The sequence below is a fragment of the Drosophila suzukii genome (assembly GCF_043229965.1).
Source record: "Drosophila suzukii chromosome 2 unlocalized genomic scaffold, CBGP_Dsuzu_IsoJpt1.0 scf_2c, whole genome shotgun sequence".
In the NCBI taxonomy this organism is placed as follows: Eukaryota; Metazoa; Arthropoda; class Insecta; order Diptera; family Drosophilidae; genus Drosophila; species Drosophila suzukii.
In genome coordinates this window covers 2,359,923-2,381,276 of record NW_027255896.1, presented here as the reverse complement: position 1 = coordinate 2,381,276, position 21,354 = coordinate 2,359,923, and positions in this window count along the sequence as shown.

Below are 21,354 nucleotides of genomic sequence, written 5' to 3'. Positions count from 1 at the left end.
GGCCATGGGAATATGCTGACACTAGAACTTCCCATAAGTTGGGCTCTTGCTTAGTACAACGGCGAAGATATTCGAGCGTATAATCTGCACCCACCTCGAAAAAGAACTCGACCAACTCAGAGCGTTATCGGACCACCAGTTTTGCTTCCGGAGAAAAAGAAGCACTATTGACGCGATCCAAGCGGTCACCCAATTGGCTGCTAACGCAACAGAAGGAGAAAGGTGGCTAGGTGGCTCAAAAGAGTACTGTCATGTCTGCACCCTAAACGTCAAGAATGCGTTTAACTCTGCCAACTGGAACCTTGTCCTGCAAGCACTTCATCGCATGGGAATCTCGGACTACTTGATCGACCTCGTAGCGGACTACTTCAAGGACAGAGTGCTCACAGACTCCTCTGATGTCGGAGAGCATGAGTACCAGGTGACAGGAGGAGTACCTCAAGGCTCAGTCCTGGGCCCGATACTATGGAACGTCATGTACGACGGGATCCTAAGGCAGGTACTACTCGAAGGATGCACTGTTGAGGGATTTGCGGACGGCATAGCGCTGGTAACGGTAGCCAAAACCATTGAAGAGATCTCGGATAGATGCAGCCCCTCGATAGACACCCTCATGTGCTGGCTCGCAGACAACGGGTTAGCAGTCGCCGAGCACAAAACGGAGGCAGTGCTCATAAGCAGCAGGAAGATTGTGGAGAAGGCAACTATACGAGTCAGATCAACTCCAATAGAAACAAGTGCCTCAATCAAGTATCTTGGAGTACTGAACGACCACAGGCTATCGTTTACGACACACCTATCGTATGCAGCAGCCAAAGCATTCAGACGACGACCATAGCCACAGTGGTGACATCCACTATACTGTACGCCGCGCCCATATGGGTCGAAGCTATGAAGACCGCATCATACAGCCCCCAGTGCAAAGCTGTCTACAGACGCTGCGCACTGCGCATCACAAGCAGCTTCTGCACGGTATCTGAGGAAGCCGCGCTAGTGGTAGCCGGTACTATACCGATAGACCTGCTGGCGGCAGAACGAAGAACTGGGAGCACAGGAAGCAGGACCCAGCGCAGTAACACGATCGAGGCATGGCAAAGGAGGTGGAACAATGCGACCACAGGGTGGTAGACGCACAGGCTAATTTCCAGCCTAACCCCCTGGCTGCAGAGACGACACGAACAGGTACACTTCTACCTCACGCAGATGATCTCCGGGCACGGATGCTTTAAGGAATACCTGCATAGGTTTAAGCACGAGCCAAACCCCTACTGCGACCACTGCGGCACAGAAAGCATCGAAGACGCGGAGCACGCGCTATTCAGCTGCACCCTATACGCTACAAACCGAGCCGAAGCTGAAACAACAGCTGACAGCGGACAACGTGATCAGCTGCATGCTGGAAAACCAAAGCAAGTGGGACGCTATAGCCAACATGGCCGCTGGCATCTTGAAGGATCTATGGCGTCGAGAACGGAGTCGACGCAACGAGTCATAAGGACTAGCGGCAACCCGACCGCCATCCGTCCCGCGAAGTATAGCTTTGCGACTGTCCCGCGGGAACGGAACACTTCTATATCTTCTCTTCTTCTACCACTCTTATTCCTGTACATACTTAAACTTTATTTAATAAAATAAAAAAATATAAAAAACAGGTAAGACGTTCTGACACAATCACCTGTTAAGCCTATCTTAAAAACCGCAGTCGGCTAAGACTTACTGAATACCTGCACTATGTCGACTTCATTCATCGAGCAGACAAACCAAAACCGAATCGATTTACACAATCGATTGTTAGACGACCAAAACGAGCTGCAAGGAAAAATACAACAGCTTATTAAGAATTATGGCAAGGATTCTGCCGACCGACGCCTCCGAGAAGGCTACTGGCAACAATTTTGTGATCTGGATGAAGAGATTTAGCAAGCGGCACTACCCACGGGAAGTTAATACTCTTCACGACTAATAGCACCTAAGGAGCTGGTCGAGAAATATCAGAAGGTCTTCCTGGACAACATACCGACTGGAAGCGATCCACCGAAAGTCACCAGACGAACATCAGCCAACATCAAGATCACATCAGGATATCAAGTAAAGGGAGGCTTCACAATTGACAAGGTAATCCGACAGTTGCAGAGAAGATGCAACGAATTGGAATCATCATTAACATTAGCCTCGAACGCTCCAACCGTCACCCCAGCCCTACAAAGACACCTGGACCTCCATTGGGCATTACTGAGGCAAGCCCACGTTGAATTGGATAGCACACCTGGGGCCGCAGCTCTGGCAGAAGCAGAGCTAGCCCAATTCCACTCATTATATGAGGAGTACGAAATGAACTTGCTTCGAGAAAACGATGCGCAAATGAGCCTAATCTTGGCACGTCCGCCAATTAGCATTCTGGAATTCAATGGCGAGTATCTAGACTGGCCACGGATTCATGACCTTTTTGTAGAGTAAGTACACAATAAATCATATTCGGCCAGCCACAAACTACATATTCTACAAAGCTCGCTTCGTGGTGTAGCGAGGAACGTCTTGACAGAGATAATGCATCGGCTACAACATTTGTTGTACCGTGTTTATATATTATTTTTGGGGTAGAACTTTCTATGAAAGAATGCCATCTTTTCATTTCTATGTTGGGATTTTTATCCGAAATCGTGAAATATAAAGATTGATGATCTGTTTGGATTTCTATACCAATTACTCCGTACAAATAGTTTCTCAAATTTTGTAAGGCTCATACTATGGCTAGCAGTTCCTTTTTGTTTGTGTAATGAAAGTAATTGGTTTATTATCCTGCGATAATAACGCCCCGACAGCTACGTCTGATGCGACTGTTGTCAATGTTCGTAACCAAGGTTACTCCACTCGGTCTAGCATGGTTACGAACACAGGTCAAACGCACGCAACCCCCAACACGACGGAGTTTAAAGTTGTCAGCGAACAGAACTTACGACCAATGCAACTTATACGAAACAGCGACCAGGCGCACTGTAGCAGCACAATATAGTGCCGACGCTGCAAGTATGGGACAGGCGGTCAAGACTCAGAGGGTAGACAAACAGCCAACTAACCAGAAGCTAAGCTAGGCCAACACAAATGTAGGTGAAACCCCAACACGAGGCGTAACATATCATTCCGGGTCATGATAGTATTTAAGCTGTGATCAACAGCTCAACAAAGTCAGTTACAAATCTAAACACTCACAAGACGTATTACTTCTATCATCTGAAGACTTTTGTCAACTCACCCTAGCACAGTTCGTCGATCGCCTGTGGTCCGGCACCATACTACTCTAGCTATCTGTGTCGCGATGCGATCGTCCTGTGCTCTCTAGTGTCCCCGTGCCAGCGACAGGTTTGTCAGTATCCTCCTTGTCCCGCGGCGTGACCTCAACACACTGTTGATCCCCGGTTACACGAGCATTCGGTAACTCTCCTCACACAGTTCATATCGCCTGTGGTCCGGCTACCGTGCTACCCATAGTCGCGCGTGTCGCGACGCGATCAGACTGTAATACATAGCGTCCCCGTGCCCCCGACGAGCGTCCATACCAACAAAGGATCACACTTCAGCATCCGCCTTCCACATAGGTAACACACACGCCGGTTTGCATAGGTAAGACAGGTAAGAGCTCAATAGACAGCCGATCCCTACCGGCCACTTACAGCTTGAACAAATAGTGTCCACCCTGTTCCCCACCCAACCGCCCCTTACATGGCAAGCTACCGGAGAAGGCGATACTGTTCTTACCAGCGAAGCCGAAGTCCTGGCTGCACTAAGGAAAACAAAGATCGAAAAAGCCCTTGGCCCCGATGGTATTCCCAATGCTGCACTGCACAAATTGGTGGCAAACTACCCGGGTATATTGACGGAGACGTACAACAGGTTTCTCACCCAACGAACCTTCCCCATAGGCTGGAAGCGTCAAAGGTTGGTGCTTACCTCAAAACCGGGCAAGGTGAACGACGACGCATCCTCATACAGACCCCTATGTATGCTTAATACAACGGCGAAGATATTCGAGCGTATAATCTGCACCCACCTCGAAAAAGAACTCGACCAACTCAGAGCGTTATCGGACCACCAGTTTGGCTTCCGGAGAAAAAGAAGCACTATTGACGCGATCCAAGCGGTCACCCAATTGGCTGCTAACGCAACAGAAGGAGAAAGGTGGCTAGGTGGCTCAAAAGAGTACTGTCATGTCTGCACCCTGGACGTCAAGAATGCGTTTAACTCTGCCAACTGGAACCTTGTCCTGCAAGCACTTCATCGCATGGGAATCTCGGACTACTTGATCGACCTCGTAGCGGACTACTTCAAGGACAGAGTGCTCACAGACTCCTCTGATGTCGGAGAGCATGAGTACCAGGTGACAGGAGGAGTACCTCAAGGCTCAGTCCTGGGCCCGATACTATGGAACGTCATGTACGACGGGATCCTAAGGCAGGTACTACTCGAAGGATGCACTGTTGAGGGATTTGCGGACGGCATAGCGCTGGTAACGGTAGCCAAAACCATTGAAGAGATCTCGGATAGATGCAGCCCCTCGATAGACACCCTCATGTGCTGGCTCGCAGACAACGGGTTAGCAGTCGCCGAGCACAAAACGGAGGCAGTGCTCATAAGCAGCAGGAAGATTGTGGAGAAGGCAACTATACGAGTCAGATCAACTCCAATAGAAACAAGTGCCTCAATCAAGTATCTTGGAGTACTGAACGACCACAGGCTATCGTTTACGACACACCTATCGTATGCAGCAGCCAAAGCATTCAGACGACGACCATAGCCACAGTGGTGACATCCACTATACTGTACGCCGCGCCCATATGGGCCGAAGCTATGAAGACCGCATCATACAGCCCCCAGTGCAAAGCTGTCTACAGACGCTGCGCACTGCGCATCACAAGCAGCTTCTGCACGGTATCTGAGTAAGCCGCGCTAGTGGTAGCCGGTACTATACCGATAGACCTGCTGGCGGCAGAACGAAGAACTGGGAGCACAGGAAGCAGGACCCAGCGCAGTAACACGATCGAGGCATGGCAAAGGAGGTGGAACAATGCGACCACAGGGTGGTAGACGCACAGGCTAATTTCCAGCCTAACCCCCTGGCTGCAGAGACGTCACGAACAGGTACACTTCTACCTCACGCAGATGATCTCCGGGCACGGATGCTTTAAGGAATACCTGCATAGGTTTAAGCACGAGCCAAACCCCTACTGCGACCACTGCGGCACAGAAAGCATCGAAGACGCGGAGCACGCGCTATTCAGCTGCACCCTATACGCTACAAACCGAGCCGAAGCTGAAACAACAGCTGACAGCGGACAACGTGATCAGCTGCATGCTGGAAAACCAAAGCAAGTGGGACGCTATAGCCAACATGGCCGCTGGCATCTTGAAGGATCTATGGCGTCGAGAACGGAGTCGACGCAACGAGTCATAAGGACTAGCGGCAACCCGACCGCCATCCGTACCGCGAAGTATAGCTTTGCGACTGTCCCGCGGGAACGGAACACTTCTATATCTTCTCTTCTTCTACCACTCTTATTCCTGTACATATTTAAACTTTATTTAATAAAATAAAAAAATATAAAAAACAGGTAAGACGTTCTGACACAATCACCTGTTAAGCCTATCTTAAAAACCGCAGTCGGCTAAGACTTACTGAATACCTGCACTATGTCGACTTCATTCATCGAGCAGACAAACCAAAACCGAATCGATTTACACAATCGATTGTTAGACGACCAAAACGAGCTGCAAGGAAAAATACAACAGCTTATTAAGAATAATAAAAGGATTCTGCCGACCGACGCCTCCGAGAAGGCTACTGGCAACAATTTTGTGATCTGGATGAAGAGATTTAGCAAGCGGCACTACCCACGGGAAGTTAATACTCTTCACGACTAATAGCACCTAAGGAGCTGGTCGAGAAATATCAGAAGGTCTTCCTGGACAACATACCGACTGGAAGCGATCCACCGAAAGTCACCAGACGAACATCAGCCAACATCAAGATCACATCAGGATATCAAGTAAAGGGAGGCTTCACAATTGACAAGGTAATCCGACAGTTGCAGAGAAGATGCAACGAATTGGAATCATCATTAACATTAGCCTCGAACGCTCCAACCGTCACCCCAGCCCTACAAAGACACCTGGACCTCCATTGGGCATTACTGAGGCAAGCCCACGTTGAATTGGATAGCACACCTGGGGCCGCAGCTCTGGCAGAAGCAGAGCTAGCCCAATTCCACTCATTATATGAGGAGTACGAAATGAACTTGCTTCGAGAAAACGATGCGCAAATGAGCCTAATCTTGGCACGTCCGCCAATTAGCATTCTGGAATTCAATGGCGAGTATCTAGACTGGCCACGGATTCATGACCTTTTTGTAGAGTAAGTACACAATAAATCATATTCGGCCAGCCACAAACTACATATTCTACAAAGCTCGCTTCGTGGTGTAGCGAGGAACGTCTTGACAGACACAGCCTTCTCACAGGGTGGCTATGACGACACCTGGTTGCGGTTAAAAGCCAGGTACCAAAACGGAAAGATACTAGTATTCGCCGCCATATCAAAAATCGTTGACTATTAGCCTTTAGATGGCTCTTCACGCCAACTCAGGGCCTTATATGACACGATCAAGAATTCAATGAGTACTTTAAAAAACCTGGAAATCTGCACAAAGAGCTGGGATCCAATTATAGGGTTCTTAGTGCGGCGGAAACTAGATCAGTATACGTTAGCCGTTGCTGGAAAGTGTTTTAGCCTTTTTAGAACGGCGATCCGGCACGTTGGAAACATTGGATGCTCAACCCATGGGACATACCAAAACATTGGTACCACGAGATAACAGTTGTAAAATTTGCAACATAGACTCACACCGGCCATTATCCTGCAACATGTTTCGAAGAATGGATCCGGACAACCGTCGGCAGGCCATAACGAAGATTACAGGCTGTGCCAACTGTCTGTCAAACTACCATAAGACAAACAGTTGCCCGTCGCCAATGACCTGTCGTTTTTGCCGTCAACATCATCATTCCATGTTGCACAAACATCCAGAACCCACGGCGCCGGTTGTTGCCATTGCTACCCGAGATCAACCATTGCAAGCGATGGATGTTTCAGGTCCAAGTCAGCAAACCCCAATGATCAACAAAGTGTCTACGTTGGCCCTCGGCCAACAGCCAAATACGTACGTATCACTCGCCACAGCCATTGTGGCAACACAAGGACAAGCCGCAAAGCGAGAAAATTGTCGTGCAGTCATCGACCTCGCCTCTTAGCTAAATCTCATGTCCAGAAGGATGGCAGATCAAATTGCTCTCCCCACCTTCAGCACATCGCAAGGTATCCAAGGAGTTGGACAAACGGCACAGGGATCTTCGTCATGGGCACGTGTGCTGCTGTCATCGTTAAGGTTGAAGTTTCAGAAGGAGATTGTTGTGTTTATCTTACCACAACTGACGAAAAACCAACCGTCGGAATCCATATTCCGAGCACGGTAGTGTTGGCGGACCCGGAATTCGGCCAACCCGGAAGCATAGATTTGCTTCTGGGAGCCGAGGTGTATTCTCGATTAATAGGACCCGGACTTATCGAGTTGGGGGATGATAAGCCAACACTACAAGAAACCGCTCTTGGGTGGATTGTGTTCGGAGCAGTGAGGCGACAAGTGCCAGCAGCCATAGAAGGAAATGTCATGACAATAACACGGGAGGATCCGTTACCAGCCGTGGAAAAATTTTGGAAGCTAGATACGTTTAACACCGAGGTACCAGCAATGACAGTCCAAGAGAGGCTTTGTGAAGAACATTTTCTATCAAACGTCCAATTTTGCCCGGATCAACGACTAATGGTAAGGTTGCCGTTCGCAGAAAATCCATGGGAACTAGGAAAAACATTAGCTTTGGCTCAACGGAAATTTTCCGTTAGAACGGGATCCAGCAATGCTAGAAGGATACGTGAGTTTTATGGATGAGTATGAACGTTTGAATCACATGACGGGGGTACAGCTTTCCAGTGTACCAAGGAATCATTACTTCATTCCCCACCATTGCGTCCTAAAACCATACAGCTCCACCACAAAATTAAGAGTGGTCTTTGACGCTTCGGCGCCTAGCTCAACAGGAAATAGCCTTAACAACATCCTAAGGGTCGGGACGACAGTTCAGAGTGATTTGCTATCAATTTTGTTACGGTTCCGGACTCACTGTTTTGTGTTCACAGCAGACGTAGAAAAAATGTATCGACAAATCTGGGTTCATCCTCAAGTCAAAGGTTATCAACTCATAGTATGGCGACGAAGCCCACTAGACAAAATGCGTTACTTCCATTTTAATACGATGACCTACGGGACTGCATGTGCCCCTTACTTAGCAACAAAATGTTTACAACATCTGGCACAGAGAGTTCCGACAAGCCAGCAGTTAGGCTAGGACGCCATTCAACAAAACTTCTATGTCGACGATTGCTTATCTGGAGCCGACACGCTGGAGGAGGCGATACGGCAACGAGATCAGATTTGCGCAGTTCTAAGGTTGGCAAAACTAAGGTTGAGGAAGTGGTGCGCAAATCACCCCGAGTTACTTAAGGATATTCCAAGGGACGACCAGGTGTTGGACCTCGATTTTAGCAAATTCTCGGATGCAACAATAAAAACACTAGGGATAGAGTGGAATCCTAAGGAAGATAAGCTCCAAGGACGCGCGACGCCATACGAACAAGGGACGGTCACAAAACGAGTTGTGTGCTATGAATTAGCCAAAATATTTTATCCACTAGGGTTACTATGCCCAATAACGACAGCAGCAAAAATATTTAAGCAGCAACTATGGCAAAAATTGTTAGGCTGGGATACTGAATTGGACAAGGAAGATACAACCCATTGGCAGGCGTTTCAAAATGATACTCAGGTATTGGCTACCATTGAGCTCGCGAGGCATCCGCTTCCACAGGCAGACCCAGCAGCCATTCAACTGCATATATTTGCTGATGCGTCAGAAGTCGCTTATGGGACGGCTGCTTATCTTCGTACGATCACATCCGTCGGTCCAATAGTAAGTAGGCTGCTATGCGCAAAATCACGAATGGCACCCTTGGCAAAACAAACATTGCCTAGACTAGAATTATGTGCCGCGGTGCTAGGAGCTGAGCTAGCAGAAAGAATCAAAAAAGATCTACGGATAAGGATCAATAAAGTCCAATATTGGACGGACTCTACAATAGTGTTAGCATGGATAAACGCAACAGCATCATCATTTTACACGTTTGTGGCAAACCAAATTGCTCGGATTCATGAACTATCAAATCTGGAGCAATGTGTGCATGTAGCATCAGAAGACAACCCAGCAGACCTTGCGTCATGAGGGTGTTCAGCAACACAGCTTAAGTAGTAGGGAAACGCGGATTCTGGGACAATTAGCATATTAATGGCCCCCGCCTCTTCATTAATGTATGCGGGTTCTGGGACAATTAGCATAATCCATAAATTATCTGATTTTAAGGGGTTTAGATGTCATAAAAATGTCACGATCATATCCATAAAGAGTATACTAAATTGCCCCCTAACCCCACACCACCATGTGACAATACTGGTCACGTGACCTTTTTGCCTCATTATCAGCAATTAATATTCAGCAGGTGTCGCTGTACACGGGAGAAAGGTCGCACACTTTCCCCACATCCCCATGTGACAATATTGATCATGTATCCTTTTCCTCATTATCAGCAATTAATATTCAGCAGGTGTTGCTGTGCACGTGAGAAAGGTAGCAAACCCAAAACATCTAAAGCGTGTTGCCTTAGAGGGACATGTCCGATCATGTTTGGGAATAACGTTTCTTATGATTGTAAAACTAATTTAGAAATCAAAAGAACCCCAATAAAATAAATCCCACAAGTTGATGATTCTCAGATGTCGAATATTTTCAAACAGACTTTTTTTTTGCCCCAGAATGTTTAACTGGTAAATTTTTTCAAGATCTCTCCTTTCTACAAACGGGTCATAAACATATCATAAAAGGGATTCAAGCAAGAGCTACCCGAACATGCGCACCTGTCTATTACCTGACCGCAATAAAAGGGACACATGCACATGAGCCTCACGCCAACGACCTCACGGCTGAGTGCGAGCTCTAATACGTTCCCATAATAGGGGTTGAAATCACGACCGCGCAACAGCTCGCAAGTAGCCGACATATCTCAGTCAAGGAAATATTTTCCATTCTCCGTACCTGTAATTTTAACTCGAAATAAAATGTCAGAAGTTTATTTTGTACCATAATAATACATTTATTCATTTACAATTATTTATTTTGGTATTGCGAACATTTTTTTTTATGTATAGAAATTAGTTTTCTGCTATGATTCCGGCGATTTGCATAGAAGAAGCAGGCGCACGTTTCCGACGTCATTTCTGGATTACAAAATGTAAAGTGTTCACCATAATTCGTAGTTTTAAGATCATGTCCACCTCGATTCATGAACATAGTTTTTTGTGTTTAGAAGGTATTGAAAATGCTGACCAATTATCTCTCCTTTAAATTGTTCAATAAATTAATTAATTTTATTTTCTTGTAGGTCTTTACACGTCTAGTCTCAACTTTAAAATGATGTATAACAATTATTTTATTGTTTTGGAGCTACTTTTAAAAAATGTCAAAATAATGTATGCATTGTTTAGAGCACAAGCCCCGCCCTTAAGGTGTGTTTCACAATAGGGAATCCAGTTTCCTTTAAACCTGTTTAATGACGGACAGCCCATTTCCTCGACATTAATGAGCTGACGACTCCCAAAAAACGTCTGTAGAAATCGTTTCTTTTCCACACCTTTACAAATAATTTGTTTTCCGCATGTAATTGTCCTTAGATACTTTCGAGTTTGTGGAAAACTATTTTCTCCATCGTTCCAAAAAATTTTGTGATGTGTATTGGTTAACCAAATTGCAGTCTTTCGAGATTTTGTACTTAGCAAAGTAAAATCATATGGTGGTTCTATAAAAAAACAAGGGAGAACGCTATAGTCGAGTACCTCGACTATCAGATACCCGTTACTCAGCTAAATGGAGATATGCAAGCAGCAAAGCGAGATTAAAATGCGCCACCTACCGGCGTTATACAGATTTAAGCGTTATGGGCGTTAGAGTGGGCGTGGCAAATTTTTTTTGGATCAATCGATAGGTATTGACGAGACCAATACATTTCAGTTAAAATTTTTTATCTAGCATGAAAATTGTGGGCGTCACAGGATTTTGCGGTTTGTGGGCGTTAAAGTGGGCGTGGCAAACTTTTTTTTGGGTCAATCGATAGGTATTGATGAGAACATTACATTTCAGTTAAAATTTTCTATCTAGCATCAAAACTGTAGGAGCCACAGTTTTGGGCGGTTTGTGGGCGTTAGAGTGGGCGTGGCAGTCTACTGAAACAAACTTGCGCTGCGTAGGAAGCTCAGGAATCTGCACGCCAAATCTCAATAGCCTAGCTCTCATAGTTTCCGAGATCTCAGCGTTCATCCGGACAGACGGACAGACAGACATGGCTAGATCGACTCGGCTAGTGATCCTGATCAAGAATATATATACTTTATGGGGTCGGAAACGCTTCCTTCTGCCTGTTACATACTTTCCGACGAATCTAGTATACCCTTTTACTCTACGAGTAACGGGTATAACTATTATTCAAGATTGGATCTTTTTCGAATACAATTCCAATTTTCTTTAGAATAAAATTATTATTATTATCAAAGAAACCTTGAACATCAATCGAAACAGTATCTTTCAACATTTTTCTAATGTTAAACAACTCGTTGTACTAGTCCGTTTAGTGGGTTATATTCAACTAAACGGTCTTGTATGAGGAGACAGTAAGCTTGGGTATTTTCATGACTTGGTGTCTTTAGTTCTATTGAAATTCTCACCTCAATAGGACCAATTTTTACAGATTCATTTTGATATGAAAGATCAACCACAATAATAGGGGTCTTCAATTTAAATTCATTTGGGGTCAAAAATGGATGTGATTTACGATTATAGTAACTAGATTGAAATCTTGTATACATTTCATATAGGTGAGCATACTAATTCTTACTAAAATCAACATTCAGATTATCATATGAATATGACTCAGAATTCAAGTGAACTTTCAAGTTTGATAAGTTATTTGTGGTAAGTTCTCCATTTAGTGTAAATCCAATTATGGCAAATCTTGGTTTTTCGCGGTTAGCCGACAATTTCACATTCCAGCTTTGTTTACTTCCATACCCCAATTTGGGGTTAACATATGAATCCCAACTCCGGAATGCGATTGGTAGGTTTACACCACTCTTAATAATATCGTACATCTTAATTTTTGCAAAATCGCTCAGAGTTACATGGGGAATTTTCCAGATTTTGTTCGTAATTTCCAACTTAAAAACTTGTTCATTTCTGGTTTGTTCAAACACATATACACATATACACATATAACATACTATAGAAGAGTTGGACAACCTGAAATGGCGCTTGGTGGATTTGCAGAGCGATAACAATATCGATTCCCATCTCTTTGATATTGATAACGTGGAAAATCGAATCACCGAGCTGATGATGGAGACAACCAAGTTTCAACAGCAAATTGATCTTCACGATGCGGAAATCGAAAATAATCCGCTGTCTTGACTGCTCCTGGAAGTTAAGGAGATGATTTTTCGTATAAGGGATTCAATACCAGACTTAGAATGTCTTAAATTTAATGGTGAGGCAGACCAATGTGAGTTCGTAATTTCCAACTTAAAAATTTGTTAATTTCTGGTTTGTTCAAACACATCACCAAGATTCTTAGTTAGCATCAACACTAGTTCATGTTTACAATTTAACAAAACTTTTTTATAATCCTCAGCCAATCCCAACAAATTTTTTAATGGTACAGAAAAATTTTAAGTGGGGATCCCGTAGAAATTTCGTCTCCACTGCTCCATCCAGAATTTAATAGGTATTGACTTTGAAGATTATCCAGAGATATACAATTTTTTAGGGTAGTAGCCATACCGACATAGACTTGACACGTTGGACTCGTTGTATTTAGTTGTTACCTAGCAGTATTTTGATGGTTACTTTCTTTTTAGTCTTGCTTTTGGATGGTTACTTTTTGTATAGTACCTGTACAGTACTTGATTTTGGATGGTTACTATCTGTATAGTATCTGTAAAGTACTTGGTTTTAGACGGTAACTAAATGTTAACAAGTATTATGAGTCGCTATAGTCTCTTATTAAGAACTATCAAAGTACACAAAGTGTACTTTCTAAGATGTGTTAGCCATTGCAGTGAACTATCATTACCGTCATCAAAGTCACATGCCCAAGACCCAAGGACATTGAATAAAATACTTCCCCTTCATTTGTACCTGAAGTTTTAATTACAGTCAGATACAAAATTTGTAGGATCATTCAATATTTCTTTATATATTTTATTATTGTAAATTATTAAATTAATTAATTTAATTAATTAATTAAATTAATTAATTTTCTTACTCCATCCCTCTGTAAGAAACATGTCGCTTATTAATCTTCGTTCCAAGCGCAGATTTTCGCTTGGTTCCCGAAGACAGATGTAAAATAGTTCTCACAATGTAATCTTTCTCAGATGTTGAATTATTTTTAATGCATTCATTTGTTCCATCCCATAATAATATTGTAACATATTTCGAAGGCATCATTAGCTAGCATAGGAGCGCCTATCAATTTAATTTCTGATTTAAGTTTATGATAGAGGTGTTGGGTCCTGGTAATATCGGTTTTTGTTGTCAACTATTTTTCTAGTTCTAGTTTTCTAATTCTATTCTATTTGTATGCTATTTGTATGAGTAAGGCATCATTGTCTAAGATTCTGAATAAGTTTAATAAACTCTTTAATTACAATACTGATTAGCTGGTTACTATATATTTAGTAGATGTATACAAGTTGTTTAGTATCTGGTTTCTATATGTTTAATAGATGTATACAAGTTGTTTACTAGATGTATACAAGTTGTTTACTAGCTGTTTAGTATCTGGCTACTATATATTTAGTAGATGTATACAAGTTGTTTAGTATCTGGTTACTATATATTTAGTAGATGTATACAAGTTGTTTAGTATCTGGTTTCTATATGTTTAATAGATGTATACAAGTTGTTTACTAGATGTATACAAGTTGTTTACTAGCTGTTTAGTATCTGGTTACTATATATTTAGTAGATGTATACAAGTTGTTTAGTTCTGGTTACAATATATTTAGTAGATGTATGCAAGTTGTTTAGTATCTGGTTTCTATATGCTTAGTAGATGTATACAAGTTGTTTACTAGCTGTTTAGTATCTGGTTTCTATATGATTAGTAGATGTATACAAGTTGTTTAAATGATGTATACAAGTTGTTTACTAGCTGTTTAGTATCTGGTTTATATATCTTTAATATCTGTTTACTTGATGCTTACTATTTATTATTAGCTGGTTACTAGTTGCTATTAACGTCTACGAGCTTTTATAGTCTTTTGTTAAGAATGATCAAAAAATCTTGATCACTAGACGACTTTCAATGTGAAGTAAAAACTTACACTCTGATTTTCAACGTGTTAGCTATGTACGTAAGAAAGAATGCAAAGCCAAAATAGCTCAAGATTGATATATAAATCTTAGAGGAACATGTCTGATTATGTTGGGGGAAGATGTATCCTGTGATTGTAAAACTAATTAAGATATAAATTGTTCACAAGTTGTCTAAAAGCTGTGTAGAAGCTGCTTTGATAAACAATTTTGATTCATAATTACAGATATTAAGAATATATAATAATATCATCCACTTTAACTAGTATATTGTTAAAATAAAACATTTCCATTTTTCATATTCTTTCATCTTATGTAGGTATAATAAAAGTAATCTTAACTACGATTGCTAGCCTTACATCCCATAACTATAGTTATTAGCTACAATAAAATGTCTAGAAAGAACAAAATATATGAATGTCAAAAAACGATTTAAAACTAACTATAATTGGGAAAGTAATTGAAATCGCTCCGGCGTAATACAGTAAAAAACAAAAAACACTGTGATTATCCCATTTTCTATCACCATAAAAAATGTGTATACCCACACCTAAATGACCAATTGTATCCTTTGTCCAAAAATGTCTGTGACTTTCACTTATAAATTTGTCACCGATAATTTAAATCCCATTAAGCAAACCACCCATTGCTAACCGTACCATAACCCCAGAGTCAAGTTGGTTACCTACAATAAACATAGGTGGTGGTGTAAAGGATTGCTAAAATGCCTCGACGCAGGCGCAAATGTCATAAAGAATGATCATAAAAATATAATTAAGAAAGTATTTTTTACTTGCGAACCATTTATAACTGTTACCAACAACACAAAAAGTTATGTTACAAAGGATTTGCTTCAATGCCTCGACGCAGGTGCAAAGGTCAAGGTATTGGAAAAAAATGCATAGAATATTATCCCTTCATAAAAGAGGTCATAAAATATATAATTAGGAAAGTATTTTTTATTTGCGAACAATTTATAAATGTTACCAACAACACAAATAGTTGTTACAAAGGATTGCTAAAATACCTTGGTGCAGGCGCAAAGGTCAAGGTAATGGAAAAATTCATGGAATATTATCCCTTGACCAAAAACGAAAATTTCTTCTATTTGGATAATAAAAAAATATATATTAATTCAATACTTTGATTTTTCCATCAAAATGCTTGATAAATCTAGTTGTTTGATATTCTCTAACTAATTGAGTAATATGTTTTCAAGTGCCTATTTAATTTACCAAAAACAGTATTAGTCTTCTCTCATAAAATTGATCTTTTGGATTCCCCACCGGTGAAATATATGTTCCTCATATTTAATAATGATGGTTTGTCATAGATGGGTACTTGTAATTCATATTTAAGATACTTACATCCTTCTCTAACTAATATCCTTTTATCCATTATGTAAACAGGTTTAGAATTGTATTGTGTGCTTCAACCCCTAGCCACACCCACCACTGTAACAGATTTGACTTTTCCAATGGCTGCCCTAGCTACCTAACCTGTACATTTCTTTTGATTTTCTCTTTTCCTTTCTAAGCAATGTACACAATTTTTAAACTGGTTCTGACCTCCCTCTTTAATGGCATCCTCTACTTTATTTTCGTTATATTTCTGATCTTTTTCTAACAGTAGGTTGTTACATTTTTATAATTTTATGGGATTATTGAGCACCCGAAATCCCAGATATTAACTCATAACATGTAACTAGCAGAATATAGTAAAAGACATCAGACTCTAAAAAGACTAGATTTACCTACAATTCAATTTACCATCTACAATCCCTGGAGAAGAGCTTAGTATTTGCAGTTTAATTTTCAAATTTATTGATTTCACAGATTCCCGCTGGTGAATACCAATTTTTAACAAATGGCTGCCAACTCCATACCATTCAGACACTGGTTTACAACCTCATAGAACTGACTCTCAACGTATCTGTAATGCACAATATATTTCTGTCTCTTTTCTTCTAATCAATATTAAAAAATTTCAAAAACTGGTTTTGGAGTTCATTTTATTCTTAGAATTAAATTATTAAAAGTTATTAAGCCAACAGAGATAATTATGTTTTTGTGATAGTATCCCATGAATAATACATAATTCTTATTTGTATATTTTCAAAATTATTTATTTTAGAAAATTATTCATTAATCACATTCAAATAATATTCATAATATGTCTTACAATTTTTTAAATTTATCAATAAAGTTTCCCAATTATTAATATTAAATGATATTAATTGCATCATATCTATTTTTAAGATTAAATATTAAGATGGGGTCGTCCTCGCGTGACATAGCGCTGACCAACTCACATTGGTCTGCCTCACCATTAAATTTAAGACATTCTAAGTCTGATATTGAATCCCTTATACGAAAAATCATCTCCTTAACTTCCAGGAGCAGTCGTGACAGCGGATTATTTTCGATTTCCGCATCGTGAAGATCAATTTGCTGTTGAAACTTGGTTGTCTCCATCATCAGCTCGGTGATTCGATTTTCCACGTTATCAATATCAAAGAGATGGGAATCGATATTGTTTTCGCTCTGCAAATCCACCAAGCGCCATTTCAGGATGTCCAACTCTTCTATAGTATCACAATAGATACTACCGAATTCTCGCCGCGTCTCTTTGGAAACCTTTAAAATTTTCTTGAAGATTCCTATCTCAACCAACAAATCTTCATTTATTTTAAAGTCACAGTGGTTAATTTGCTTGTTGATTTCAGTCATCTTTTGTCTTTCGATTCAAATTTTGTACTGTTTTAGGTTTTGTAATCTCATCAACCAGGAAAAGGCAGAACGTAGAATCGAGCAGGTACTTTATATCCAAGGATCAAACCCCCTCCCCAAGAATCAAACCTCCATCCCATGCGATTGGCTTAAGTAAATCCATTCCACACTGTGTCAAAGTGAGAAGAAGAATACATAAGAAACCGGAAGTCAAAGGCAAAGTAAGATTGTAGGCCATCATATATCGATATTGAAAACTGTTTTTATATGAGTATGCGTACATTTAATTGTATTTAATATAATAGTTGTTGATAATTATAATTTTATAATGGTCATCATTAAGTAGGAGGAGTGGAACAGAATTTTTATTCTTAATATTTAATCTTAAAGATAGATATGATGCAATATCATTTAATATTAATAATTGGGAAACTTTATTGATAAATTTAAAAAAGTGTAAGACATATTATGAATATTATTTGAATGTGATTAATGAATAATTTTCTAAAATAAATAATTTTGAAAATATACAAATAAGAATTATGTATTATTCATGGGATACTATCACAAAAACATTATTATCTCTGTTGGCTTAATAATTTTTAATAATTTAATTCTAAGAATAAAATGAACTCCAAAACCAGTTTTTGAAATTTTTTAATATTGATTAGAAGAAAAGAGACAGAAATATATTGTGCATTACAGATACCTTGAAAGTCAGTTCTATGAGGTTGTAAACCAGTGTCTGAATGGTATGGAGTTGGCAGCCATTTGTTAAAAATTGGTATTCACCAGCGGGAATCTGTGAAATCAATAAATTTGAAAATTAAACTGCAAATACTAAGCTCTTCTCCAGGGATTGTAGATGGTAAATTGAATTGTAGGTAAATTTAGTCTTTTTAGAGTCTGATGTCTGGGATTTCGGGTGCTCAATAATCCCATAAAATGATAAAAATGTAACAACCTACTGTTAGAAAAAGATCAGAAATATAACGAAAATAAAGTAGAGGATGCCATTAAAGAGGGAGGTCAGAACCAGTTTAAAAATTGTGTACATTGCTTAGAAAGGAAAAGAGAAAATCAAAAGAAATGTACAGGTTAGGTAGCTAGGGCAGCCATTGGAAAAGTCAAATCTGTTACAGTGGTGGGTGTGGCTAGGGGTTGAAGCACACAATACAATTCTAAACCTGTTTACATAATGGATAAAAGGATATTAGTTAGAGAAGGATGTAAGTATCTTAAATATGAATTACAAGTATCCATCTATGACAAACCATCATTATTAAATATGAGGAACATATATTTCACCGGTGGGGAATTAGAGGGATCCAAAAGATCAATTTTATGAGAGAAGACTAATACTGTTTTTGGTAAATTAAATCGGCACTTGAAAACATATTACTCAATTAGTTAGAGAATATCAAACAACTAGATTTATCAAGCATTTTGATGGAAAAATCAAAGTATTGAATTAATATATATTTTTTTATTATCCAAATAGAAGGAATTTTCGTTTTTGGTCAAGGGATAATATTCCATGAATTTTTCCATTACCTTGACCTTTGCGCCTGCATCAAGGTATTTTTGCAATTCTTTTTAACAACTATTTGTGTTGTTGGTAACATTTATAAATTGTTCGCAAATAAAAAATACTTTCCTAATTATATATTTTATGACCTCTTTTATGAAGGGATAATATTCCATGCATTTTTTTCCAATACCTTGACCTTTGCACCTGCGTCGAGGCATTGAAGGAAATCCTTTGCAACATAACTTTTTGTGTTGTTGGTAACAGTTATAAATGGTTCGCAAGTAAAAAATACTTTCTTAATTATATTTTTATGATCATTTTTTATGACATTTGCGCCTGCGTCGAGGCATTTTAACCATCCTTTACACCACTACCTATGTTTAGTGTAGGTAACCAACTTGACACTGGGGTTATGTTACGGTTAGCAATGGGTGGTTTGCTTAATGGGATTTAAATTATCGGTGACAAATTTATAAGTGAAAGTCACAGACATTTTTGGACAAAGGATACAATTGGTCATTTAGGTGTGGGTATACACATTTGTTATGGTGATAGAAAATGGGATAATCACAGTGTTTTTTGTTTTTTACTGTATTACGCCGGAGCGATTTCAATTACTTTCCCAATTATAGTTAGTTTTAAATCGTTTTTTGACATTCATATATTTTGTTCTTTCTAGACATTTTATTGTAGCTAATAACTATAGTTATGGGATGTAAGGCTAGCAATCGTAGTTAAGATTACTTTTATTATACCTACATAAGATAAAAGAATATGAAAAATGGAAATGTTTTATTTTAACAATATACTAGTTAAAGTAAATGATATTATTATATATTCTTAATATCTGTAATTATGAATCAAAATTGTTTATCAAAGCAGCTTCTACACAGCTTTTAGACAACTTGTGAACAATTTATATCTTAATTAATTTTACAACCACAGGATACATCTTCCCCCAACATAATCGGACATGTTCCTCTAAGATTTATATATCAATCTTGAGCTATTTTGGCTTTGCATTCTTTCTTACGTATAAAGCAAACACGTTGAAAATCAGAGTGAAAGTTTTTACTTCACATTGAAAGTCGCCTAGTGATCAAGATTTTTTGATCATTCTTAACAAAAGACTATAAAAGCTCGTAGACGTTAATAGCAACTAGTAACCAGCTAATAATAAATAGTAAACATCAAGTAAACAGATATTAAAGATATATAAACCAGATACTAAACAGCTAGTAAACAACTTGTATACATCATTTAAACAACTTGTATACATCTACTAATCATATAGAAACCAGATACTAAACAGCTAGTAAACAACTTGTATACATGTAGTAAACATTTTGTATACATCTAGTAAACAACTTGTATACATCTACTAAACATATAGAAACCAGATACTAAACAAATTGCATACATCTACTTAATATATTGTAACCAGAACTAAACAACTTGTATACATCTACTAAATATATAGTAACCAGATACTAAACAGCTAGTAGACAACTTGTATACATCTAGTAAACAACTTGTATACATCTATTAAACATATAGAAACCAGATACTAAACAACTTGTATACATCTACTAAATATATAGTAACCAGATACTAAACAACTTGTATACATCTACTAAATATATAGTAGCCAGATACTGAACAGCTAGTAAACAACTTGTATACATCTAGTAAACAACTTGTATACATCTATTAAACATATAGAAACCAGATACTAAACAACTTGTATACATCTACTAAATATATAGTAACCAGCTAATCAGTATTGTAATTAAAGAGTTTATTAAACTTATTCAGAGTCTTAGACAATGATGCCTTACTCATACAAATAGTATACAAATAGAATAGAATTAGAAAACTAGAACTAGAAAAATAGTTGACAACAAAAACCGATATTACCAGGTCCCAACACCTCTATCATAAACTTAAATCAGAAATTAAATTGATAGGCGCTCCTATGCTAACTAATGATGCCTTCGAAATATGTTACAATATTATTATGGGATGGAACAAATGAATGCTTTAAAAATAATTCAACATCTGAGAAAGATTACATTGTGAGAACTATTTTACATCTGTCTACGGGAACCAAGCGAAAATCTGCGCTTGGAACGAAGATTAATAAGCGACATGTTTCTTACAGAGGGATGGAGTAAGAAAATTAATTATTTACAAATATACATAAAATATAATTAATTATGAATTTAATGAAATATGTTTACAATAATAAAATATATAAAGAAATGTTGAATGATCCTACAAATTTTTTATCTGACTGTAATTAAAACTTCAGGTACAAATGAAGGGGAAGTATTTTATTCAATGTCCTTGGGTCTTGGGCATGTGACTTTGATGACGGTCAGGTAATGATAGTTCACTGCAATGGCTAACACATCTTAGAAAGTACACTTTGTGTACTTTGATAGTTCTTAATAAGAGACTATAGCGACTCATAATACTTGTTAACATTTAGTTACCGTCTAAAACCAAGTACTTTAC